The 9,257-nt window shown below is 51.1% G+C and overlaps 1 protein-coding gene across 4 annotated transcripts in view; it reads left to right on the forward strand.

Moving 5' to 3' along the window:
• ZNF609 (zinc finger protein 609) overlaps window positions 1-9,240 on the forward strand; it is a 252,841-nt gene extending 243,601 nt beyond the window's left edge. The window contains exons 13-15 of one of the 4 annotated variants that reach the window (XR_015768568.1): window positions 4,889-4,916; window positions 5,581-5,746; window positions 8,983-9,238. The gene's annotated coding sequence lies outside the window, so the exon portion shown is untranslated. Of the gene's footprint in view, window positions 1-4,888; window positions 5,747-8,982 lie in introns of all 4 variants that reach the window. The other 3 variants (XR_015768569.1, XR_015768566.1, XR_015768567.1) reach the window with 3 other exon arrangements.
• The last annotated feature ends 17 nt before the right edge of the window (window positions 9,241-9,257 follow it).

Below are 9,257 nucleotides of genomic sequence, written 5' to 3' on the forward strand. Positions count from 1 at the left end.
CAGGGCCCTCTCCGAGTTCCTGCTGTCATTATTCCTGCACTAGCCATTTGGAAGCTGGGGAGTTAGTTACACTTTTATACACGTGTTTCATGTTTTCCTAACAAGCTGTAGTTTCTTGAAGGATGGAAACCATAATTTTAAGTTTTTATATCCCCCAAACTATCTAGCAAGGACAGTTAGAACTTATGAGTTCTGCTTGATGCCTGAATTGGTCATTTTCATCCTTGTGCTTCAATTTCCTCATCTCTGCAGTCCGAATAACAAGGCTTGCCCTGAGGATCACAATTGAGATAACGGAAGTAAAAGCTCCTCCCATCCCCACTCCCTTTCACTTAACAGCGATCAGCTTCTTGACACTCCAATTCTGAAAAGCTGTGTGTAATGATGAGCCATTAAAGGCTCTTGAAAGGTCTGTGGGCAGTGGGTTTAAGCGGATCAGCCCCAGACATCAACGAATGCTGGGTGGTTGCAGGACTTGCAAGGCGGGCGGTGGGGCGGGGACAGGGGTCCAGGTAGAAAGTTGCACTCCAGATGTGATGCAGGGAATGGCAAGCCACACTGCACCGTCAGGGACCGACCCCAGATGCCTTCCTGAACTCCAAAACCTGGATTCAAGGCTGAAATCGGCAACCCTGGAAAGGGTAATTACACGATTCCGCCCGTCAAAACCAAACGTTCTGTGCACCCGACCCTGCCCCCTGGTGGCCTCTCAAGGCATTGCCCATACAGCTTCCTGTCACAAGGAATCCGAATTCTAATTCTCATAGGGGAGATCTGGGATTGACGTGGGTGAGAAGAAGGTAGCCAAAATTGCTTCTGTAGAAAAAGAAAGGAACAAAGGAGGGAGAGGAGCGGCCCATACACATGGGTTGAGCGCAAGTGAGCACCTGAGGGGAGGTTTTGTCCCTGGACTTACTGCACCAAGTGAAAACTAGAAAGAATCTGAGTTACAAACCAACAACACACGGGCATGGTTTAAGTCCGTGCAACAGTTTTTAAATTTTGGAGTTAGTTGCCAACATCCGAAATCAGGAATTTGCACATTAAAGTCTGAATGTCTGATTTCTCCTGAAAAATCAGAACATCAATCCATGTGAGATCACCATCCTGCTGAGCAGTAGCCGGCTGGGCCTGAAAAGCACTGTCCCTTTCATCAGGCCTAAGCTCTCCTGCCCCCCCTCCCCATCACCCAGGTTGCCTCCCTCAGTGCCACCCCCTTACCCTGCAGGCTGGGAGTCTGCTACACCTGACTAAGGTGGACATTTCATGATGGGGAGCAGGATCAAAAAATACCAGGATGGGGCCAACCAGTCATCCAGTGCTTGACTTGCCTCCAGAATATCCCCACTAAGCACCATCCAGCTTATGCTTGAAGACCTTTGGGGACAAGAAAATCATTGCCTATTAAGGCAGCCCAATGCACTTTCAGATAGCTCCAACTGCTTTCACAGGGCAGGAACGGTCTGCTGAGGTTGCATTCTCTTGAGGACACATGTCCAGAGAGAAGAGACTTTCCTGCAATATTGTCTCAAAAGTGAAGTAGCCACTTAGCAGACATGTGTTAGGCACCACTAGGTGCCCTAGACTACGCTGGTGAGTGATGACGGCATGACCTGTGCCCTAAAGAAACTTCCAGTGCAGAAACCAGTCAGATTTACACAGATATCAACACCTGACAGTGCTAATTGACATAGTGACATTTGGGAATAGCGCATTGAAAAGGAGCTGTCCAAATTTGAGCCATTCCCAGACATGAGAAATTAAACACATAAGCTCTGAAAATATCAATGGTGGCAAACTCCTATGGACATCTAGGAGTTTAATCTGTGAGCCAGAAGGGCGTATAGGTAACTGACTTGATCTTTTGTGAAACAGTGAGTCAGGACACCTGAGTTTTATGTCGGTTTTGCATGACTGAGTGAATTTGGGCACATTTCTTTGCCTCTTAGGGACAAGGCTTCTCCATCTATGAACACAAAGCAAGGGGCTGGATCAAATTTCTCAGTACCTAATATTTACTTTCGTATCCCCAGTGCCAGCCCAGCAACTGGCTATCTACAATACAAACTATGTACAAATCCAGTAAGTGCTTCCTAAATGTATTTAAAAAAATTTTTTTTAAGTAAACTGTATTCCCAACATGGGGCTCGAACTCACGACCCCAAGATCAAGAGTCCCAAGCTCTGCGGACTGAGCCAGCCAGGCGCCCCAATGTTAACAATGCTCCCTAAATGTTTGTGATTGCCAGGCGACTCTGTCTCTGAGGGCATTAGCCAGAACACAGGCACCCAGAACAAATGGACCCGAAAGTAGCCCCATGCAGAGTTCCTCCTGGGAGATCAAAAGATAGAAAGATCTGTGAACATTTTTGACCACAAGAGGGCGCCAGAGCCTCACTCCACCCACCTGGCCCCTGGGAAGAGGGGGGCCTCATCAGAGGCCACCTGCCTAGTGCTGTCTTGGGTGAGCAGAAATGTCGCCTCAGGAACCACTGGGCCAAGACAAGACGCCTGAGATGTAAACACAAGTGGACATAGGACAAGGGGGCAACGGAGGATGTGGAGGAGGGAGGACAGAGAAAGAGCCAAAGATGGAGAAAGGGACTTGCTGGGGGTCCCAGAACATGCCTAAAGATACATCAGAAAATGAGACCTAGGGTGAGGTCACACTAAGTCCCCAAGTTACCTCTCAACTTCAGAGGGAAAAACCTCTCTGAGTACCTCAGAGCCCGCACAGTGGTCAGCAAATGTCTTCATTTGGATGCACAGTAAAGAAAGGGCTAGAAGCCAGATGCAGGTGGGTCCTGAAGGCCTGAGTTTGACCATCAGCCCATAGGCTCTAGAGAACCATGAAAGAAAGTTCTTTGAAGCTGTGAAAGTGGTATTTGGGCAAGATTCATCTGTGACAGTGGACAGGAGAGATTTAAATATATACGTCCATAGGGGCGCCTGGCTGGCTTAATCGGGAGAGCATGTGACTCGATCTCAGGGTCGTGAGTTCGAGCCCTATGTAGGGTGTGTAGAAATAATTTAAATAAATACCTTCACATATATATATATATACACACACACATATATACACATATATGTATATATACATACATACACATCCATGAAGAATATATTCAAAGGAATCTGGGGGAATTGATCTTTGGGGAAAATCCCCTTCATGGTGCTTCTCTCTCCATCTCTTTCCTGAGACCCAAGCCACTTTCCAGGAGGCACACTCTGTTAGTTCCAGGGATGAGAACTTGGGCCTGGAAAGAGAAACTGGCACAGCTGAGAAGCCTCTATTAGGAGAGGCCACCTTTACCAGGGGCTGAAGTCTATGTTGTCCTGCTCTGGAAGCTGGACTCTGAGGAGTTACCTTGGGGTGGAAAATGGGGGCATCTCCCTCCACGCCCACATCTTCAACCACCCATGTAGCTGTTCTTAGAAGCCAGGCACAGAACCACAAAACATGGCTCCAGAGTGGGGTCTAGACTCAGGGGAGGGGAGGCGGAGGAGAACAGGAGGGCGGCATCCAGGGGGAAAAGGGAAACTGAGCCATTTGAATCACTGACTTCTTTCTTTCTTTAGAGAGGGAGGGAGGGACTTAAGCAGGCTCCAGCCCAGCACAGAGCCTGACACGGGCTTGATCTCACAACCTGAGATCATGACCTGAGCTGAATTCAAGAGTTAGATGCTTAACCAACCCAGCCACCCAGGCGCCCTGGAACCGCCCACACTTCTAAATCTTCCTCTCCTGGTTACTATGCACTGAAGTAGATCCACAGCCCAGATCGACAGCTGCACCCCCAGTACAGGAACTGTGCTTTATCCTCCACCTGAGCACCAAACACAGGCTATGTAGGGAATAAACATCCAATGAGAGTTTGTGGCAAGGAAGGATGAGCGCAGAGAGAGAATGAATGGGTGAGAGGGTGTGGTCCCTCCCCTCAGTGGCAAGAGCCAAATACAACGTTGGCACCTTTCCAGACTTGAACTTCCTGTCCATGAAATGGAGATGGTTATTCCCCAGACCACATCCCAGAGCAACTGCAAAAATCAGACAAGAGTGCTTCGTGACTGTAGGCTGTGGACATAGCTCCCGTCTTCTCTCCTAGCCCCTAAAATCTCCTGATTTTATGGTATTGAAAGCCACAAACTGAAGTAATTCATCTTGAGTGATAAAAACTACTCCTTCAGGCAGCATTGCAAAGATGCAGTTGCTTACAGACGCTAACCAGCTCATCCAAGTCAGGTACGGGTAGTCGCTATAGGTACATGTTCATCCTGCTCTAGCCAAATTAGGAAACAAGTCTACCTTCAGAGATTTTTGAGCTCTGATCACCATTATCCAGGGGTTTTTCCCTCCCACATACTGTAATGGTCGGAGCCTTTGCTTTTTGTTTGTTTGGTTAGCCTCTTTCTTAACCAGGTAACTAGAAAGGTGTGGGTAACGGCTGGCTCTTCTTCCTGCCCAAGTGGGGCTTTTCCAGTTCCCATGAGGCTCTCCCAGAGTCTCCCAGGAGCCCTGGCCTTTGTGGGAGCCTGTGGCCCAGAATTACAGAGAAGCATTTAACTCTGGACAGGGATGCCAGAAAACCAGGTCTTGAGCCTTTTGCTTTCCGTGGGACCCCACCATTTTTTCTTTTTAGATTTATTCAAGAGAGAGAGAGAGAGAGAGAGAGAGAGAAAGCAGGGGGAGGGGCAGAGGGAGAGAAGCAGACTCCCCACTAGGCATGGAGCCCCGATGTGGGGCTCGATCCCAGGACCTGAGCCGAAATCAAGAGTAGGGCGCTTAACCGACTGAGCCACTCAGGTGTCCCTCTGTGGGCCCTTTCTAACTTTCATTTCCATAGCTGCAAAAAGTAGGTAATTTAATGCCTTTCTTGCTTATCTCACAGGGATTTTCTGAGGATCACCAGAGATGGGGTATGAGAACATGTTTTGTAAACTGTAAGGGAGTAGGTGACTATATCACACCGTGAGTACAACTGCCAGTATTGTCAGAACTCTCAGATCCTGCAAGCTAGCTCTGGAGGCTTGCAGGTGTCCTCTGGGATTCCTGGGCCTCTGCCCTCTCCTTCCTCCACCACTCCTCCAGGTAGAACGTGTGGTTAAAAACCTTCTGAGAATGCTTGATCCACTGGGAAAATAACCAAGGAGTGCATAAATTAGAATCACTTCAATTTCATTACTTGTTAAGGATGAGAGAAAGATGAACAGGTGTTCTTCTAAAGATAACCAGAGCCAAGTGTCACTGAGTACCTACTATGCTTTAGGCACATCCCTGTTATCATCAACCCTCCTAATACTGAGAGAAGGGCACAAATGCGTAAAGAATACACACACATTCAGAGGGGAAAAGATGGGTTTTCAGGGAATGATACAGCCATTCTTTATCTGAGACTCATCTTACTAAATTGTGTTGCATTTTCTCTACCACAAGCAGAAATGGAAATACACTATCTTGGTTCTTGCATAAGCAGGAAGCCAGAGGGGTCCTACAGGCCCAACAACCTTACCCCTTAGCTTAAAAGAGAGACAGCCCAGGGCCGGGCTGAAGGCAGATAGGTCTCTGTGTCCCTTAATCCAGGAGCAGCACCTGGTATCCTAGAAAGAGATCAGGCCATACCGAGACCAAGACACCAGGGCAGGAAGCAGAGTGTGGCACGATGGGAAACCTGAGCTCTAGTCCTGGCTTCTGGAACTGCCCGGATAGACTTCCAGGCCCATGGCCATCCTGGGGCTGCTGCTAAAGGGTATGTGCGTGCGTGCGTGCGTGTGTGTGTGTGTGCGCATGTCTGGAATGGCCACGTGGGGTGGTGGAAGGAGCTGGGCTGGGAGTCAGGAGACATGAGTGAAGCGTGCCTTAGCCGTTGTTTTTATAACCTTAGAGCAAACCACTTCATCTCTCTGTGCTTCAGTTTCCTCATCTGTAAAATGGGAGACCGGACTAAACACTCTCCATGCTAACATTCAGATTCTGATGGTCAAGGGCCCCTCAGAAAACCAGGCAAAGTGGTTCGCTCTAAGGTAATGAAGACCATGGCCAAGGGGCACCTGACCTCACTCACTGACCGCCCTCCCAATACCAGCAGGGGCTCCCACTCACCCAACCCACTCAGCAGCCAGAGAACGAGGGAGCCTGTGGATGTTGTCTGCACTGAGCAGAGAGTGTGGGTGGGCTGGGTGATGGTCAAGGAGACCCAGGGGAAACGCCTCAGGAGCTCGGGCCCCTTTCCTGTCAGCTCTGGAATACTGCCAGGACAGTGATCTGCCCAGCCTCTCCCCCTCACAAGGATGGGATCTCAGCTCCTACATCCCCTCCTCCGTTCCTGAGGGAAACAGGGAACAGGGCCTGCCATGCTGGAGGTGGCCCATGATTGGGGGTGGGGTTAGGCTTTGCATGGAGGGAAAGGGTGGGGGGTGTTAGGCTGTAGCTGGGTGGAGAAGTTTTTGCTTCTTCCTCCCGACACTTTGTAGCAAAGTCTTTCTTCCTCCCTGTTTACTTTTCCCTTCCAGGGTCCCCTTCTGGTACTTTCCCTAGTCCTACTCTGAGGGGCTTTGCCCTATTTCTCAGGGATACTGGCATTCTGACAGAGAGCTCCTCAAGATCAAAAAAGCTTTCTTCAGACCTTAGAAAATGGAGCTGAGCAGGGCACATGCATGACAGGCAGGGCAGGCTGGAAAGGGCAAGCGATGGGTGAGTGCCTTTCTCTCCTGAGACTGCCGAGACCCCGTGGAGCCCAAGCCTTTACCCTGTGCTGATTCTCAAGGAAGCTCAATGTCAGGCCACACAGCCTGGAAGTTCCAGAGGTGGGCCAAGGGACCTGCTCTCCTGCAAAGGCTCCAAATTAAGTCATATCCCTAAAAGGGCTGTTCAGGCAGCAATGCCCAAGAATGGCCGAGCACCAGCTTCAGGCCAGGCACAGGGGGTAGCCAGGGCTCCCCAGGGCCTCCTGACAAGCATCCATTTACACAGGCCTCACTCCTGCGTGAAGGCGAGCGGGAGGTGTGCGCGCTCGTGAAGATGGCCTCCTTTGCCACAGAGATGATCTCGGTGCTGCTGGGCAGGGGCTCCCCGCCAAGCTAAAAGAACCCTGGTTGTTCCCAGATGCCTAAAATCCTTTCGGAAAGGAAAGAAGCCTTTCACCTGTAATCAGATCAGGATTAAACCCCTCGGGGAAGGAATACGGTGCTTTTTGGAAGAAGCCCAGGATGGGTGGCAGGACCTGGCTTCTTCTGACCCGTCGTACTGTCCTTGCCGGGAAGACTTTTAACTTCACAGCTTCACAGTTCAGTCGAGAGATGACTTTCTGCGAAGGGCTCTCACCCTGAGGAAAGGCCCCAGTCCAGCTGGAGAGCCCCTCTGGGATGGTCTCAGAGCCCCCTCTCCTTCCTGGCTCCTCCTCTCACACCCAGGCCTGGGCCCTGCTCAGTAAGGCGTGAAGGGGGCCCCCCAGGGAAGCCAGAGGAGCAAGGGCCTTTAAATTATGGAGCAGCTTTCCTAGCCCCTCTTGGAAAGGCCCAGCGCCCCCGCTAAATAATTCACCACCTCAGGAAGACCCAGTGGTTCCTGACACAGCTGAAGTAGGTCAGGCATCAACTTGGCCCTGGCGGGGGGGCGCTTGGAGCAGCTCCCCAGCAGCACTAGGAGATGCTTCAGGCTGGGAAGCAAGGCCTCGCTGGTCCAGACAGTGCAGGGAGGCGAGGGGTATAGGCAGGAAAGCATCAACCCCCTCCTCAGGCTGCTGTGCTGCTGGTGCGAACACAGCCACCCATTCCCCTCCTCCCACCCAGACCTCTCTCTGGGGTCCCTGCCACCCTGCCAGGCTCCTCCTCCCTCACAACACCTGGGGGCGTGTTCTCCCTTCATGGGCATGGGGATGCATGTGTCACCCTAGCCTAGCCTTTAACTTAAGCTGATGCACTCATCAGAACACCTTAGACCCAAATCCCCCGGTGCAGGGCTGGGATTCAGAAAAGGTGAGGCAGTGGGGAGAGAGGGAGACCAGGGCCAGCCACAGCTGCTCCCGTTTTGCTCAGAGCAAGACTGGAATGAAACCCTGCCCCTGGGGGCTTCTAGGGCGGCTTCTGTCCTCCCTTTCCAGGCGAAGCTTCAAACCAAGCTCTGAAAGGTATGGGGTGGGGGGCGTGGCGTAGACAGAAAAGACAAACAGCAAAGCCATGAACACAGTGCTCCAGCCCTCCAGGAGCTGGAAAGGACTCCAGACCACCACTTCACCGATGAAGAAAATGAGGCCCTAAATCACAAAACCGGGGCCAGCTGCAGGCGTCCTGACTGGGTTCAGGGCAGTCCAGGGTCATGGCTCCACACAGCTTCCCTGACCTTCATACCCACGTACTCTGGCTTCCAGCAAAACCTCCCCTCAGGAATCAGCCACCACAGGGAGCTTACGGGGAGCCAAGAGGGGGCAGGAGCATCGCCCTTTCTGGGCCAGACTCCTGGGTTCTCCTTCCCTCCAGCACAGCCTCGTTAAGACATACACCAAAGATGCTTCCCAGAGGAGCCCGCCCTCCCAAACCACAGTCCTTTTCTGCTAGAGGGCCTGAAAAGGCCACAGGCCAGGAAGGGTCAGGCCAACTAGAGCACAGCACCCAGAGAAAACAAAGGTCCCATCTGGGTGCTTCCTCTGGGTGCACGGAATCTCCATCCATATGCTCAGACCTCTGATGAGGACAAAGTGAATGTCAAAACCAGGGTGGGCTGGCAGATATGCCCCCGCCGTGGGGTCCTTGGCAAGTCCCTTTTTCTCCAGGACTTAAGTCAGACAACAAGGGAAGGAAGGAGAGGCTACACAAGCCCCAGGGCCTGGGCCCACTTCACCTCTTTCCCCCAGCTCACAACATGTACCCTTTAGCTGTGCCCTCCCGGCGGCCATCTGTGTCCCGTGGAAGTAAGGTCAGAGAGCAGTTACTTTGGATGACTTTTTATTTTGCATTTCATATCTTATTCAGCTTCACATTCTCACAGGCTCAGCAATTACAACAGCCACCTCATCTCCCAAGTCTGAAAACGTCAAGACAGCCACAGCTGCGGCCAAAGGCAAAGCACGGATGTGCTCACAAAACAACAAAAAAATTGCACAATTTTTTTTCCCTTCATTTTTCTGAAACAAACGCCTGACACAAAGGCTTACTGCTGGAGAATGGAAACCCTTTTCTTCTTCATGCCTCAAACTAAACATTAAACTTATCCGACAAGGCGAACAAGGTCTCTTTAATAATTAATTGCACACACACACGAAA

The sequence above is a fragment of the Eumetopias jubatus genome, unplaced genomic scaffold (assembly GCF_037043125.1).
Source record: "Eumetopias jubatus isolate StellerSeaLion01/CBP00866 unplaced genomic scaffold, mEumJub1_p1.0 scaffold_7, whole genome shotgun sequence".
Lineage (NCBI taxonomy): Eukaryota > Metazoa > Chordata > Mammalia > Carnivora > Otariidae > Eumetopias > Eumetopias jubatus.